At 41.6% G+C, this 17,590-nt stretch overlaps 1 long non-coding RNA gene across 1 annotated transcript; it reads right to left on the bottom strand.

Annotated features, from left to right (window-relative positions):
* Nucleotides 1–10,586: 10,586 nt before the first annotated feature.
* LOC141417854 (uncharacterized) lies at nucleotides 10,587–17,199 on the bottom strand. Its single transcript, XR_012442498.1, has 3 exons — nucleotides 17,056–17,199; nucleotides 15,399–15,488; nucleotides 10,587–10,704 (listed from the first exon to the last, which is right to left on the bottom strand). It is a non-coding gene; the product is annotated as an uncharacterized lncRNA (long non-coding RNA).
* Between the last annotated feature and the right edge of the window lie 391 nt (nucleotides 17,200–17,590).

The raw sequence follows: 17,590 nt of genomic DNA on the forward strand, positions 1-17,590 counted from the left end.
GTCACCTGCTGATGATCCAGTAATGCACTTAACCAAATGAAACTGTCTCACCAAGGGCTATGTCCCTTCTCCAGAAGTGGCTCCCATCTCATGACTGATCAGTGAAGGAATACAAAGGCCCATACCACTTGTCTCAATTCCAGACAATTCTGAAGGGCATCTCAGCTCCAGAACTCCCCCATGGGATTGGCAGAGGCCTCTCTTGCAACTAAACTGCAACTCCCCACTTCCTTCTGCCTATCCTGCATCTCTTTCTGTCCCATAGGTGCTGGCCCCCAGAACTCCCTACATGCACACCACCATCTTACAGCCTGCTTCCTGGGGAACTCAACTAAGACACTGTGGTTTCTACACTGGAAACCAAAGGAGTCCTAATACACCATCCTACAAAAGTCAACCTAAATGCCACATCTTTCACAAAATCCTCAGTAACATTGAGCACACCTTCTTAGTTCCCATAGTCTGTTATCCATCCCTTTATTTAGATGTGTATGTTTTTTCCACATTACAGGTAATGGGCTGTACCTGCTTCCCTCATGAAACTGTAAGCTAGCAAAGACAGTTTTAAGTCTGCCTAAGTATAAGCACTTTGCATGTAAGTTGCGCTCATCATAAACTGAGAGTCTCTGTGAGAAGGGTTCCCTTGAAATTCCTCACTGTGATCACCGTGGGAGGTGTGGAGGACTATACTGATTACCTATTGTATGTAACAAATCAGTTCAAAATTTAACAGACTAAAACAACAAACAGTGTTGTCTCACCAGGTTCTGAGGTGGAATCCAGAAACAGCTAAGCTATGTAGCTATGGTTCAGGGTTTCTCACGGGACTGTAGTGAAGATACTGGCAGAGGTGCAGTCATCTGAAGATCTATCCAGACCTGAGGGATCTGCTTCAAGACGGCATGCTCACAGGGCTGTTGACAGGAGGGCTCAGTCACCAACTCAAGGGCCTCGCCACAGAGCTGCTTGAGTGTCCTTACAGCACGACACCTTGCTTTCCTCAAAGTGAGCACAAGGAGGAAGCTGCACAGCCTTTTATGTTTTAATGTCAGGCATGCTACAGTTAAAGAGAGGACAATTAGTACCCCCTCACCCCTCCTGGGGAGGGAGGAGCCTCAAGACAACTCATGATGTATTTTAAAACTACCACAGGAATGTTGTCCATTACACTTCACAGCTTTCTCTCTGATCCATAGCAAAATCCCTCCTAATCCCTCTACAAAGAATCCTAACACTTTTCATAAGCAGCTTGATTTTTTTTAATCTCCTGTGCACTACAAATTGGGTAACTGATCTTGTTTTACTCTTTGCTCCTCAGAAAATTGAAACCAGATTTGTAGCCCACTTCCATTAAGGGTAAAACATTTCATTACATATATTTTATATACTATCTTCATTTTTAAATTTTCCTGTTCTCTTCCCTGATTTTTCTTTTGCATTGTTTTTCTTATTTTACAATTTATTTTACTTTGCTATAAGCTTTGCATGTTAATAAAGCTACCTTAAATTCTTTGTAGGAGAAGGCAAGGTATAAATAAATAAGTACAAACATATAAATGTATATATATATATATATATACACACACCTAAAATAGGTCTTCTGATTAAGTAGTATATAACACTTAAATAAGAACACCAAGTTATTTGAACAAATCCAGGTTCCTTGTATCTGACAGATCCTTTGGTAAGGAAACTATCAACAGCACAATACCTACTAACATCCATTTCCCATTAATGATGTGCCAAGCACTGTACTCAGCAATGTCACTCTTTCCTTTACTTAACCTTCATAATGTCCCTTAAGGCAGGCACTGTCATGATCTCATTTTGGATATAGTTTAGAGGGTGAAACAACTTCCCAAGATCTTATTTCTAGAAAGTGGCAGAGCCCAGATACAAACCCAGGATCATTGGATCCTAGAGTCAAAGCTATCTGCTGCTGGTGCTTCTGCTTTTCTGGGCAAATGGAAAGTATAGAAAGTATGTTATAACACGCTATTACTAAGAAAACCAAAGTCCACTAAGGTAAACTAAAAAACATCACCACTCTTGGGCCCAACCTTACAGTGAGAGGTATGGAGTTCACAAAAGAAGAGGACAACATACCACTGAGGAACCCAAAGTCCAAATAGGAAGACATAACCAATAAATGTAAAGCAATTTGAGAAAAGAATTTCCACAAGTGGAGATGGACAGGATACACAATAATATACATAATAACAAGATACAGATGCTCAAAGAAGCCCAAAATTACAGAAGGTTCCTAGGAGGTGGTGACATTTAGGCTTGATCTTGATGAATGACTAAAATTAGATAAAGATGATGGGATAGCAGCAAGGAAGAAAGAACAAAGTTGAAATTTGCCAGGCATTATGCAAATAACTCCATACTTTTGGCCCTTGAGTAACTATCTGTTAGACTAACCACTTAATGTAGCTGGTATTTTTGAGGAGGAAGTAGACATATACATCTACATATTCAAATACATAGATGTGCACATATAGATTTTAAAAGTGGAAAGGAAAAGTAAAAACTCAACAGGAAATATATAGGCATTGGAATAGCAAACATCAGACACTGAAACATAAAATCAGAGATGGTACACTATGACTCTCAGAAAAGAGAAAATCAGGACACACTGGGCACAAAGGACTTGTAACCACCATCCCATCATTTCTGCATTTTTAAGATGAATCAACAAGTATGTTGAAGCCCTGGATAAAGAGTCCTGCTCATGGGATCATGAGCCATCCACCATTGTTCCATTTGGGGCAGGGAGGGTGGGAGTTCTGTTTGCCCATCTGCAAAATGGTATAGTACAAATCTTTTTCTCTGGATATAAAGTCAGGTAGTTCTCATAAAAAGCTATCTAACCTATAAAACAGAACAACGATCCCCATAAGAAATCATTATTAAATATAATGTCATCATGGCATTGGAGGCAACCTGGTACAAAGAGCTTCCTGTGTGAGCACTCATGACAAACTGATTTCTGCTTGAACTTTTCCAGTGGCAGACTGTCTCATTCTACACAGGCCTGTGTGTCCTATCCAGGGACAAGGAAAATTAAGAGCCACACCTTGGCTTTCCCACTGGTTCCAGTTTTATCTTCTTGGATGCACAGAAAGAAATGTAATCATTTTTTCATATATTACTTTTTCAAGTATTTACAGCAAATAATTACCACCATTGTTTACCCCTCAACTGAAGTCCTAGAGTGTCATCCAAAACAGTTACACCCCCTCCAGAGGTTTCTTAGGCTTTCATACAAAGACCTTATACCAATCTCAATCAGACACTCTCTGGACTTTGCAATGTGATGACCAGTAAGGGACACAGTGTTCTAAACATAGTTGTACTCAGAAGTCTGGCCCTGATCCTGGGACTGATGCAACATTTTTCCACATTCCATGCATCTGGATCACCTTGGTTAATTGCCTCTGAGGATCTAATTAAAGAAATACTTGTGGATATTTCAACATTCAATAAACATGCTTGAATAAATGAGTGCACATTTCCATCAATCCAAACAGACATTGAATAAACCAAGGTGACTCGTGACTGGAGTTATGGGGTACATACTGTGCTCCTCAACAATGTACAGGGTAAGAAAGGCTTACTTATTTGCTATTCATGGCTTGTTTGTCTATCCTGAATGCAAATCCATTAACAGAGCAAATTGGTCTTATTTTGTGTTTTATACCTCTAAAAACAATACTGGACAAAAAGGAAGTGCCTGCTACATATTCAGTTAATTGACTCAACTAATTAACAAATGAACTAGTGTCCTTTATAGGGCACTATAGTCTTATAGTCTGTGATCTATAGTCGGTCTTATAGTCCATAGTCTTATCTATGTAAGACTGAAAAAAAGGACACATAAGCAACAAGAGAGAGAGAGAGACTGACTACTCAATTAAGGCCTCCAGTGGAGAAAAGGGGGCTTCTCCAAGCCTTTCCCCAACCCACTGCCTTTTCTCATCCATCTCAAGTGATGGTTGGTTTGATTGGTTCCCAGCCTCTGGAACCCCTATCTGGCTGTATCTGCAGGTGAAAAGGGTCAGTTCTTAGGTAGGCTTGCTCCTTTCTGGTGGGTCACAGCAGCTGGAATTTGAAGCAACATTGGCCAGATATCACTACTGCCATTAAAACCTCTAAAATGCCAATAAGGGATATGGCATGAACCATAAATATTTGAGTTGTTCATGGGGAAAAGATCAATAGGGCTAGTTAATGGCTAGTTCAGAGAAGGTGAAAGGCTTGCCCCAACCTTTGGAGGATAAATGCAAATGAGCTGAATGGAGATGGAGATGTTATAAATGACGGAACTCAGTTGGGCTCAGTTTGTGGGAAGTGTAGAATATTCAGACTTGATTTTATTGAAGGATGCTGAGTAGGGGCATGATGGGAACATATCTGGGGGTGGGGGGCTGGAGAGGGAATCATTCACTGGGCTTTGTGGTATTTTAAAGAGAGGAATGTCATTAAGGGAATTGGGTCAGGAACACAAGACTCTAACCTAAGCTCTGACATTAGTGAGTAGGTTTGCCTTGAATAATGCCCTTCATTTTTATGGGCCTGGCTTTCTGTGGATATCAAAACAGGGGCAAGGAGGAAAGGTAGTGTGGTTTCTAGCCATGCCAAATCTACACACTCCACAGTGTGTCTGGAGCATTGTTTGGAAGAAATCTGAGACCCTGACTGGGCTCCAAAGTAGAGTTTGCCATCAGCTAGTAACGTCTGCCATGGGAGCATGAAAGGAGCAGAGGCAGATAAGCTATGTGTTACCATCAATGGCTGACCAGAGAGGTAAACTTTAATAGCTGTGCAAGCACTGTCCCATTGTCAGTGTCCTCCACTATCCTGTGCTTCTTACCAGCTATTTCCATCTAATCTCATGGAATCTGAGATTAGAATTTTCACACACTGTAAAGTAGAAGTAATCCATGAAGGGCCCCCAGCCCTTGTGGGTCTATGTTCTCACAAGGCCAGCTGGAGGCATGTCATAGTGACTTCCGGCTCCTTGCTGGACAAATGACCAGTCATGGAAAACCTGCCCCAGGAGCAAGGTGAGGAAACCACTTGATTCCATACAAATGCCCCTTGAAAGGTAAGGAGACAAACCCTACTCTCTGAATCTGCTGTGTAAGGCAGAAATGTCTGTAAATAGAACATGGCTCCAGGTTTTCCATGGGGGATCTACATCAGCATTTCTGTAAGTAAGTCACCAAGGGAAAGTGACTTTCTCTCAGGCATCCTATGCCCCCAGCAAATCACAACTGTGCAAAGAAGAAAAGTAGGGTAAGGAGGTGGGGTAATACCCTGAGAGGTACAGGAGGAAGAAAAAGGAAGTGAGACCCCCAACTTCATCTCTCACCTCTCATGCTCCCATCTGTTCTCCAGCAGTACAGTAACTCCCTCCAGGACTTTGCACATGCTGTCCTCTCCCCAAGAATGCTGTATGTTTCCTCCACATGGCTAACTCAGCTCACCAGAAGGTGTTAGCTCATGTGTGCCCTCTTCCAGAACGTCACCTTCTATTTCCCTAATTATAACACTGATAGCACTATTTTGTAATGATAATTTTGTTTATCTGTCCCTCACTAATAAAATCTATAGCCAGCACCTATTCAGTGCTTAAGTGTGTTTTAGGCACTGCTTAAACATCTAACTTCATGTAATAGAACAATAATTTTACAAACAAAGAAAACAGGCTGAGAGAGATTAACGGTCTTGGCCAGGGTAACAGAGGTCATACATCTAACAAGCAGCAGAGTGGTGTTCAGAACCCATATCTGAAGCCTGTAATCCTAATGGTTAGGGTGAGTATAGGGCAGCCACATGAGGACTGGACTCTTCCTCATCACAATTGGCTTACTGAGAACTCTACACCCAGTCCTAAAGAATAACACTTATCTTTAGCCATTTAGTAGAAATCTCCCACCCACCCAAAAGAAAAACCCCATTATCCCAGGAGTGGCAGAGGGCTGATGGAGGGTATTCCTGTCCAGTGAACTTCCTGGGAGTTCTCCCTGGGATTCTCTTCTTCCTTGGACAACTAATACTAACTTCCTATATCTATCCCTTATCTACAAGCAGCTGTGGACTCCAGCTCTCTTGCTGGAGATAGCCTCCAAATAATTCTTCTCCCAATAAAGCATGTGCTGAGGTAAAAAAAAAAAAAAAAACAGAACCCATAGCTGCTCACATACTCTTAATTGCAGTATGCCATGTTCCATTCTACAATGCTGGGCTCCATGGAACAAAGACTGTGATTTAGCCCCATGGGGTTCCAGCACTGGTGGGCCTGACAGGTAGGTGACAATCAGTATCTATCAGCTGATCACTGAAGCTATGAATGAATACAAGGAAGGAAGTAATAGAATTGCTACATATTAGAAAGAAAAGAGTCCACAGGGTTGAATCCTTTTTGAAGAAAGAGGGCTAACAGAGTGAATTACCCTCATGGTGGAGATGTTTCTGGGAGCCAGAGAAAAAGTAGAATGTACCTTAATTGGCAAGGGAAGCCAGAGTCAGAATCAAAGTAGTGCCAAAGATCAGGTCAAAGCAAGAGGTGAGGCAAGGACTCAGGAGCTATGGAGGCTCCTGATAGGTAAATGTGCTGGGCAGAGAAAGGTCAAGTGGGGACAGTCCAGGAAAGATAATGACCTAAGGGGCTGGCTGGCAGTCTGTTGTCACCAGTGCTGGCCACAACGAGCAGACAGGTTTGGCTACATAGAGATGTACAATCCATAAAGATCCTTATGACTCAGGTAAGAAACTAGAAATTTCTTTTCACAACTTTTCTCACGGAAGAAGTTTAAAATGTTCTGGTCCAAGATACAAATGAGCTAAGAAATGGGGGCAGGAACAGGCTCTTGCAAGCTCTGGGATTGGGAATGGGCTCATTTATAAACTGTCTTATTTTGTACACTAGGACTATTAAGATCCCTGCCTGTAAGGTTCATTTATTATTCATCACTGCCTAAAACTTTTAACCAATTCTATGAATGCCTATTTGGTGCCTTCTGTATCTCAGGCACTAACCTAAAAGATGCAGAAATGACTGACACGTGCTGATTTCTACAAACCCAGCAATGGACGCTATGTTTGACAAAGGAAAGCCAGACAGTTTAAAATCAGAAGTTCTGAATTCAAGGCAAGGTCCTGATCAGTCTGGGCTGCAACAGTGACTGGTCCCTCACTAACTGGTGAGGCCAAGCAAATTAAGCATTCTTCCTGCATCCCAGCTTCCTTATATGCAAAATAAAATCATAATCCTTTCTCTACTTGGCTGTCACAGAGATAAAATAATGCACAAGGAAGCAATCTGCAAAACTCAGCACTAGGTATATTCAATTGCCATTTTAGAAATGTCTTATTTAAGGGCTGGTAGAGTGGCTCAAGTGGTGGAGCACCCACCTAGAAATGCCTTATTTAGTAAGTATGCTGGGGGTAGAGATTTGAGTCTCATGAACATGGACCTGTGAAAATAAAATGTCTCAGTTGAATCCTTATGGTCTACGTTGCTATGAATTGAAGACCTGTGGCACATAAAACACCAAAGTGTGATTAAGTCACACTGCATTGGACAGGAACTCTTTCCCCATTTGAAAGAAGCCCAGAGAGGTAAGGTCACTTCCAGAATCACACAGCAAATGAATAGAGCTGGTATTTGTGTACAAGTCAGCCAGTCTTCCCTATACCAAGTTACCTTGTTTGAGAAGAAAGTGGGGGACAATTTATTTTGCCTATAAATACTGCCTCCCTCCATCACTGAATTGGTAGCCCCCAGACAGTCCATGAGAATTGACCTCCACACTCCTGACTTTGTGATACAACTTTTCTCCTCACTTCAAAATTCCATTATTCTGGAAGAAATCCACAAGGAACAAGCATATCTGCAATGAGAGGAAGACATATATAAGCCAGTTTCTTTATCAGCCTTTTTCACACTTGTGGTTTGAGGCTGTGAGAGAGGAATGGGAGCCTTAAGTAATGCTAATAGCATCATCCAAGTAGGCAGATAACAGCTTCCACAGTCCCAGGAGCTGCTTTTGTGCCATGTGGGTTTGCCACCATCCTGTCTGGGAGATGAGATTCAGAGAAACCAGATTTGATAGGCTTAGAAACTCCACTAATTCATGTCTGGCCTGAAGCTCCCCCAAAGAGGTACAGGAACAAAGAATGGGATTCCCATATATTACCTGAGCTAGGTTTTGCATTTCCCCTCACAGAAAGGAAGATAAGCGATACCAAGGAGGTTCAGGCTCTGTTCAGCTGGTAGGAAAAAAGAGTGGGGAGGATGATCCTGTCTTCCTGATGGCTTCCCCAGGGCACAGGAGGCTGGTCCTGTTTGAGGGCTGAATAGGTAGCATTGCAACCTTGGAGGTGGAAGTTTTTGGGACACAAATTCTATCTCAACGTAAAGGGAAGATGAACATAGCATAATGTGTTCACTAGAGAGAAAGTGGTCACTCTGCGCCAGTGTTCAAGAAGTTAGGAAACCTCGGAAGGCACATTGCAGAGCATACCTAAGGGGATAATCAGATGACTCGGTTCTGTTTCAAAGCTGGGATTATGATTGGAGGTGGCATAGAACAGTGGTCAAAGTTGTGCACCCTGGAATCGGAAACCCAGCTTCTACACAAGTCATTTAACCTGCTGGGCTTCCCTTTCTTCTTTAAAACCTTAGTGAACTTGGTGTGATAATTACATAAGTTAACGCCTATGCAGCATTTACAGAGTATCTGTCAGGTGTAAGTACTGACTAGGTATGTGTTAAGACCTATAGGTACCAGTCTTCTGGGCTACATGATGGATGAATACACACAAGAAAAATAAGTCACCATTCTTATTAGTAAATAAATACATATAATGCCAGATACTCCTAAGAGCTATGAAGAAAATAACAAAATGTAATACAATAGGGTACCTTTGAGATATATATAGAATGACTACAGTAGGGGACCTTCGAGGAAGGGGAAAGGTTATTGCATAGGGCAGGTCTCTGGGAGCTGAATTTATCAAATCTATAGAAGTAGTGGCCATGCTGAGTTGGGGACACCGAGGCAGAGGGGACACAAACACACAGGCCCAAGGAAGATCAAAGCTTAGTATGCTAAGAACAAAAAGGAAGGCACTCCTGTGCATCTTGAAGCAGAACAAAGGAGGAGGAAGAAAAGGCTAGGAAGTAAGATCAAAGGGGCAGACAAGGTCCCTGAAGACCTAGGTGAGGAGTTGGGGTTTGATGGTAAGGCATGTTGCAAGTCACTGAAGGTTTCAGGCAGGGAAAGACACTGTGCAGTTTACCAGAGATTGTACGCTTAACTATGTAAGATCCTCCTACTTTCAAAAGTCTCTGAGACCCTAGAATAGCTCAGAGTCACCAAAGGTATCAGAGCCCAAAGATAACTGGCAGCTTCCTGTTGACCAGCCATACCGATGCTGAGGCATTATGGAGCACTTTATTGTGCCGAGGTAACAGAAGAGTAAGAAAGGAGAGAGAAGGAAAAGGGGAGAAGAGGGAAGTAGTTATTTCAGCTGCTACAAGAGAAATGCAAGTATGGGAGTCAGGAAGCGAATGATGGAAGAAAATAGGAAGATTTTCAATTTCCCACTTAGTTCCTTACATAAGTAGTTATTAATTCCTTCCTTTACTTGTTAATTAATTAATTTAAAGTAAATAAGTGGACTCAGTCACGGGCCAGCTCAACTTCGGCATGAGTGCGAGGTCCCCATCATCCTTGGAATACTGGCTGTGAGGGAAAGTGGCAGACTAGACTAACCTGAGACAGTACCTCCAGTTGCACCACCTCCCTTTTCAGGAACCAGGTTTGAAGTAAATAATCTTTTTTCACCACCACACCTCAGCATGCCTTTTTGAGTCCTTGGCAGATGAGTAACTTTTGATTTTGCAACTGTAGATTACAAAAATGACATGGCACAGGTAGTCAAGTACTAGGCAACAACCATGCAATGCTCACCTTGGGCATCCTTCACCAGACATGGCTACTTTCCAAGCACTGTTTGGATATTCAGTGTGTATCTGGGTTCACAGCCACTCATCAACATGCATTGACTTAAACATCTACTTATTCTAGGCACAGTTCCAAGAACCAGCCACACCATAGTGAACCAAACAGACAAAATCCCTGTTCTTTTCTTGATACATTAGTTAATAACCATGTACAAGAAGATCAGGTCCCCAGTATCATAGACAAGCAAATAAGTATCACTTCTGATGCTGATAAGAGCTCTGAAGAAAATGATAGCGTGCAGTAAAATAGGAGGTCTCTGAGGAACAGGCAAAGGGATGTAAAGTAGGGCAGGCATGGAAGTAGCCACTCTGAAAGGCAGGAGAAAGACAAACAGGTGAAGAGTGTCAGGTGCTGACAAGTGCTCTAGAAAAAAACTAAAGCAGAAAGAGGTAGAGCAACAGTGAGGAGGATGTTAAGAACTAGATTAATCTGCAAGGGCTGGAGGCAAGGCTCAAGTCACAGAGCTCCTGCCTAGCAAGCTTGAAGCCCTGTGTTCAAACCCCAGTGCAAACAAAAAAAAGGTGAGTTAATATAAGACGTACTTACTCACGTATTCAAGCCTTGGGATGCTTTACAAATAGGCAGAGGAAAAGGAAGGAGTCAGAGATGCCTCTCTGTTTGCTTTGTCAGTGGATGGTGGTGTTCTTTACCTAGAAAGGGAATGCTAAAGGGAAACAAAATTTGTGAAGAGAAGGTCTTGGGTTTGGCTCCAAAAATTCCTCTGAGATGTTCAATAGCACTATCACATAGATTTTTGACAGGCTTCAACAACATAGAGATGGTGAATGAAGTTTGCAACAAGGATGAGAGTTCATAAAAATCATTAGGGCTACACTCCAGAGCAGTCTGGCAGCTCCATGAATGTGTTCAAGGGCCAGGCTCCTTCCACTTTTCTGCTCAACCATCCTTAAAACAGGCCCTTGTTACATGGTCCAAGATGGCTGCTGGAGCACCAGTCACTCAGTTTGGTCAGACAGGAAGCATATGGTGTTTCTTCTTTGCCATTACTTTGAAGGCCTTAGGAAACTCATTTACCATTTCTGCATGTTTTCTCATTGGATCTGTCAAGTTCCTTGTTGCTCTAACACACCCTGACTGTTAGAATGGGAGCTGAGTGACTGCCATCTGAAGCAGGGAACCTGCCCTCTTGTGACACCATCATACAGAATACTGATTTGTCTGTGAAACTGACCTTTAAATATTGCATTTTCTTATTGGTTCTTTGGATAGGAGCTCTCCAGGGAACTCTGAGGGTAATTGCTTTTGCCTCTGCTTTGGAAGGGGCTGACTTTGAAACAAAGCTGTTCTTACCTGCAGGTTTAATTTAGTTCTTTTGTCTATGTTAAATTCCCTGGGAACTGTCCTTTATGTGATGCCAAACACATCATATGGCTGGTCACTTGTGGCTGATTTTAGACTTGCCCTTTCAGCTAAGGATCCTGGCATGCTCTGAAGGCCAGGGACAGGCAAGCTGACTTCCATCTCCCTTGGGATCCTTTCTTGGGGAGCTATGGGTGATCTGAACCAGCCACTGGGTGTCAGCATTGCTTTGCTCAGTGGGCTGAGAATTGTTTATGCCGCAAGTTTGGCTCCAAAGTGAACACAACCACCTTACAATTCACATTTCACATAATGCACATTTTTATGGCAGTTAGGGCACACTTTATCATTCAGTCTAGACTCTCCCTGCTCATTTTGGCTCTCTGTGACCCTCACCTGGATTACTGCAACAATCCCCATGTTCAGTTTTGAATCCTTTAAGTCTGTCTTTCTCATCAGGTTGTAATCAGGACTGTAACCAGTTCACTGCAGGTTTACAAGTTGTCACTAAAAAACCACCTTGCAGGAATTTCTGAAGAGAAAATAAATACAAATATACATCTTTCAAGCCAGGTATGGTGATACACACCTGTAATCCCAGCACTCAGAAGGATGGTGAGTTTGAGGTCATCCTGGGCTACATAGGGAGACTGTCTCAAAAAATAACCCAAAGACTGGGTACATAGCTCAGTGGTAGACTAATTGCCTAGTTTGCACAAAACCCTGGGTTCAATAAACCATAAACAAACAGACAAACATCCTACATAACCACATGTATATGTATACATATGTGTATGTGTATTTTTATGTCTGGCTAAAAGCGACTAGATTAGATGTGGTATCTCTTTGGAGGCAGGAAGGCATGAGCAAGATTCTTGAGCACAAATGTAGCTATCTCTTTCCCTGCTTGAGAAACTTCAGTGACTCTCCACTCTATTGTCCATAATAAGGGAAACGCTAAGCTCCCATCTTGGTAAATGACATGGTCTACACCTGGCTGCTCCCAACTCATCTGTCTAATCTCCTGCCTCAAACATCAGGCTTTAATAAGAATGAACTTTCCCAAGGAGACTCTTCCCTTCCCATGCCTTTAGAGCCACCTCTCTCTGTCTACCAGGCTCCTGCAGGGAGCTGGCTGGGACTTCTGCCGCAGGCACTGCACAACCTGAGCTCAGTGCTGTCTCTGCAAGCACCAGAGCATATCCACTAAATATATAATTTACTCTGGTATAGCAAAGCTACCTGCTACATACCTCTTCCACTAGACCATACACCGCTTTAGGAAGGATTTGTAGGTTTTCATCTTTGTATCTCTAGCTTCTGCCAGTATGTTAGACAGATAGCTGATACTTAACGTTTGTAGAACTGAACTCAGTTGAACCCATGAGGTTATTAAGCTTATTTTGCTGAGTCTGCAATATCTCCTGCATGCATCCCCTGCTCACAGCCCCAGCGGCAGTGCCCTGGTTCCAAGTGTTCCAAACCTGTCATTTATTATTTCTTTGTCTAATTATTCCTACCATATTTGTGTACCACATGAGAACTTAAAAAAAACAAAACTTTTCTTTATATTTGTCTCAAATTTGTTTTAAAAGGATATTTTGTATCATATCATCACTGAAAGCCTGTACTGCTTGCCACAAAGAGAAAATAGTTAAAAAAAATATAATGAAAGACTTGGTAATAAATTCTAACTAGACAATCTTGCCAGCATATAGATACACTGAGATCATTAATGAATCTTTCACCCTTTCTTGGGCTGTGCTTCTTTGTCACATGACTTCAGTTCTTCTCACATGTCTCCATCTCTTGACTCTGAATTCAGTTACAGCACCTGCTTTGCCCAGTGTTGTATTAGTAGACTTGAGACATACTAAGCTGTGAAAAGCTCCTGAGTGAGTGGGTTTTTCCTGTGTAATGAGAACATGCTGGGGAAAACCTGCTGTTATGGTGTGAGAAATATGTGAAGCAGGGTCATAAGCTCAGCCATAAGATGGCTGAGAATCCAGCCTAGAGACCTGAGAACAAGTCCACACCAAGACCAAAGGAGCCCTTGGCCTTTACAGCTATCACACAGACACCAGAGCTAAAGAAAGGTTACTGTTGAAAGGAGAGATTTTTCTTAATGTTTATGATAAACATTAATGTGGCAATAGATCACTAATATACCTGCCAAGGCTCTGAGCCAGGACCCTCTTTTTTCTTTTTGTTAAAAGGTAGATTAGAAATTTTTTGCAGGATACTAGTTCCAACTGAGCATGTCTCCTTGAAATAATCAGACAGAATGAAATGGAATTGACATGGAAATAATTGTTATACTTCATAATTCAATGTGATCCATCACAGTTTATATCTAAAATTAGCTCTGTGCCTTTACCACACTTTGCCATAGGCTGTCCCCATTCTTTTTTTTTTCTGATTTAAAAAACTTATTAGCATATTATAGTTCTATGGGGTACACTATGACATTTACAAAAGTGCTTAAATTATATCTTAGTTAGATTCACCCCTTTATCGTTCTCCTTTGTCTCCCCCTACCCTCTTTCTTAGAACAGTTTCAACAGGTCTCACTGTTCCATTCTCATACATGAATACATATTTGCCTTCCTTGATGCCCTCCCCCCTTCCACTGGTTCCAGCCCCCTAGACAGGACTTATTTTACCTTCCTGTCTTTCATTTTTATACAGTTTCATTTTGACATTTCCTTATTTATATGTATTATACTTCAAATTGGTTCATTCCCTCCATTATTCTCCTTTCTACCTTAGTCCTCTTCTTATGGTGATTTCAACATATTTGAATGTTCCATGTTTATATTTGTATAGAAAGTACATCAACCATATTCACCTTCTTTACTTTATTCATTTGTTCCCCCTCCTATTTATGCCCTCCCCTTAGCATGACCTGCTTTACATTCTTGTAAACAGTTTCATTGTTCAGGTGTCTGTTCATTGTTTCGGTTCCTGTTCATTGTTGAATGTGACTTTTGCCTTGGTATTTTACCAATAAATGTATTGTGCTTAAGTCAATCTAACCCCTTCTGCTGCACTTCCTCACCCTTTTCTCCTTATCCTGTATTGTTCAACAGTTCTTGACCTTTCTAACATCTTTTTTGGATAAAGGATATTGCTTCCAAGATGGTCTCAGAGTTATTGTCTAAAAAACTAATACATAAACTTGATTCAAATTGCAGGTGCCCCATGATCTGGTCCCAGCCCTGACCCTAAGGCTGCTCCCACCATGCTCTCTCCCCTTACAAAACCAACACAACACCCTAACACTTGCAGTGTTCACTGAATTCCTCCTGTAGCTATAGGGTCAGAGCTAGGCACCCAGCTAGGAGGTGGAGGGAAAGGTGATAATTAAGATGCAGGCTCCACTTTCACTGAGTGCTCAGCTTGTAAGGAAAATGTAAGCAAACACTTAACTTAAAGGCAGAATGTGAAGCCTAAGTCCACACCCATAGTACTATCATCAAATGCAAATGGTCAGAATGAGAAGCTTGATCAGAGAAAGATCCCAAGGGAAGTGACCTCCTCAGGTACAGTGAAATATCCAGATTCCTGAACTACATGCATGGAATAAGGATGCATTTATATGAAACTCCATAGTGCTCCACAGCAGATTGTCTACTATTTATCCTTCATTTATCCAACTCTCTGAGAGCACTGGTCATTCATCTTTGCATCAACCATAGCAACAGCAGGTCATGAGGTAAACACTGGGCCCTGACATATGTTTGGTTGATGGATGGGTGGCACAGGGATGAATGGAAGGTCATGAGAGAAACCAATTATAAGAAAATATGTTGGCAGTCTTTAAGTCACCCCAGTTATATGACTGCCTAACCATATGATTTCCAAATCTGGCAGCCTACAAGGTAAACCAATTAGCATTAAAAGATATTTCTGGGAACTATTACCTTAGGATATTCTGGTACAACAGATATTGGGCCCCAGTATTTGAACATACTCCTGAAAGAAATCTGATGTATGTGGTTCAAGGACTGATTGCCTTGGAACATTAATTCCACTCACCTGATTAATAGTTGACTCCATACTCTCATGTGTTCTATTTTCAGGATGCCTGGCCTCCTCTTCGCTGATAGTTCAGATTACTCAGATAATCTGCATGAAGAAAACACTCCCATGACCTATAAATTCCCAAAAGAGCTGTAACAATAGTAATAAGAATGCACTGCCAGGTATTAAACCTCACACATGTCAGGCATTATGTGCTCTTAGGAATAGGTGCTCATTTAATCCTACGAGCAACCCTAATCAGATAGGTACTCATTGTCATCCCCAGTTTACAAACAGAGGCACAGGGAGACTAAGTGACCTGAATGTGTTAAAGCTGAGTTCAAACCCAGGTCTCTGTGACCTCAGAGCCCCAGGATCATAATGTGTGAAGGTTGTGCCAAAGGACTGCATATGTATCCAGACTGAGAAGAGAACTAGCGGGCTTGGGTAACACTAATGCCCACTAATTAGAATGAACCTCAGCTTGACACACAGATCTTGATGGAAGAGAACTAGGGAAATGATAAATGCGCTAGCCAAAAAAGCAAAGCAGTCTGAATTTGAATCCCAGTATTGTCAACAACAGAAATTATAAATGCTTCTATACAGTTTTCTGTGTGTCAGTTCTGTTCTGAGTGCTTTACACAGAAGACCTGATTCAATCTTTATAGCTCTAGGGGGTAAGTCCTATTAGTACCACCATTACACAGAGGAGGTAACCTGAGACACAGAGATGTAAACAAACTTATTCACAGTCACACAACAGGGAAGATTAGAACCCGGACCTTCCAGGGCCCATTCTCCTAGCCACCATGCTGCACAGTGGTGAACTAAGTAATCTTGGGTGATTCTCATCCTCTCCCTTGGCTTAGGCCTCAAATATCAAACAAAGGAGTTATTTAAATGATCCACACAATTTCTTCTAATTCTGATATTTTTAGCCTAATTTTATTTATCAGTCATAAAGAAAAAGTATGGTTTCTCCTTTTCTGTAAGAATATTTTAAAATTAGATGTTTCTTGAGAAAGTCTTTCTTGAAGCCAGGGTGTGGGGCAGGCATCCTCAAGGTCCTGGTGTGATGACAGCATAGCCCACAGGGAATGCCTGGGGCCCAAAGGGAAGACCTCCTTCCTGGCAAGGACATGTTGCAGTCAAGGTCTGAAAGAAGCTCACTGCCTATCACTGAGCATTTGATACATCCAGTTCTCCCAACTGCTTTCAAAAACACAGGCTATGACAAGTCAACTACACAAACAAGCAAGAACCCAATAAAGTTGGTTTAAACCTTGCATGAAAGCGATGTGACAATGGGGAGATTAGTAACCTCTTTGAGTCTTAATTTCCTCATCAGCACTGTGACATAATAATAATACCTTTCTCTGAAGGTTGTCATGAGGTTTAAGCAAGATAATACAAATATAGGTAGAAACAATACTAACAGTAATACAATAATAAAACAAAACATGCTTTGTGCATGGCTTCAGGCATTGTTCTAAGAAGTTTACAGCCTACCAACAACAAAAAAATTATGACATCTTTGAAAAGTGATCTCACAACCTGTTATCAAACCCAACAATACTGATTTACTAACTTCCAGGCTATCTCTTTGGAATATGATCTTTACAGGGATAGAAACCACCACTCCATCTCACTTATTGATGTATTTCCTCACCTGGATATCTTTTCCCAAAGTTTCCCAAGAATCAAATGAATGAGGGCTGGGGAAGTAGCTCAGTGTTAGAACACTTGCCTGGCATGTGCAAGGCCCTAGGTTCCAACCTTAACACCAAGAGAGGAAAGGAGGGAGAGAAGGAGAGAAAGAGAGAATCAGATGAATGAGCCTTATGAAGGACTAAACATTATTCTATTGCATTTTTTATTCTTATTAATAAAAATAGTTAACATTGAGTATTCACAACCCTGATAATTCATAACAATAATAGATAATGCCAATAAAGCACATGTACCATCTGTAGGGCTAAAATCATTTAAGTTTCATGGTAACCCAATGAGACGTGTACTGTTGGATTTTCACTCCAGTCTGATGGAAATATACAGTATAATCTGCCAAAATCCTTAAATTTTGTATGTAGTAGAACAGAGATTTGAACCAGGCAGTATAGTGTGACTCCAGCAATCACACCCTCAATGCCATATTGTCTCCTTGAGCTGCAACACGGAAGGACGCAGCAGTCAGCATCCTTCAC

Source organism: Castor canadensis, chromosome 16 (genome assembly GCF_047511655.1).
Source record: "Castor canadensis chromosome 16, mCasCan1.hap1v2, whole genome shotgun sequence".
In the NCBI taxonomy this organism is placed as follows: Eukaryota; Metazoa; Chordata; class Mammalia; order Rodentia; family Castoridae; genus Castor; species Castor canadensis.